Here is a 561-nt window from a genome sequence, read left to right on the forward strand (position 1 = left end):
GGCTCTGATTAGTCCCTACACCCAAACGAGGGCATTGCGTTCATCCACCTCTGGCCTGCTGGCTCCCCTACCTCTGCGGAAGCACAGTTCCCGCTCAGCCCAGTCAAAACTGTTCGCTGCTCTGGCACCCCAATGGTGGAACAAGCTCCCTCACGACGCCAGGACAGCGGAGTCACTGACCACTTTCCGGAGACACTTGAAACCCCACCTCTTTAAGGAATACCTGGGATAGGATAAAGTAATCCTTCTACCCCCCCTTACCCCACCCCCCCAAAAAATTAAAAATATATATATTGTAAAGTGGTTGTCCCACTGGCTATCATAAGGTGAATGCACCAATTTGTAAGTCGCTCTGGATAAGAGCGTCTGCTAAATGACGAAAATGTAAATGTAATCTCCAGTTAGGAGAAATGAGTAGCCCTGTGCCACCACCACCACCACGACAAGATGCCCCCGGACTATGAGAGAAAACGTAGAGCAGCTGGAGTAGCAGTGTTCTCTGGGGTGATCCATGTCTCCGTCAGGGACAAAAAGGGCTGAAATAGGCTGAAATGAACTCGG

Source organism: Coregonus clupeaformis, chromosome 20 (genome assembly GCF_020615455.1).
Source record: "Coregonus clupeaformis isolate EN_2021a chromosome 20, ASM2061545v1, whole genome shotgun sequence".
Lineage (NCBI taxonomy): Eukaryota > Metazoa > Chordata > Actinopteri > Salmoniformes > Salmonidae > Coregonus > Coregonus clupeaformis.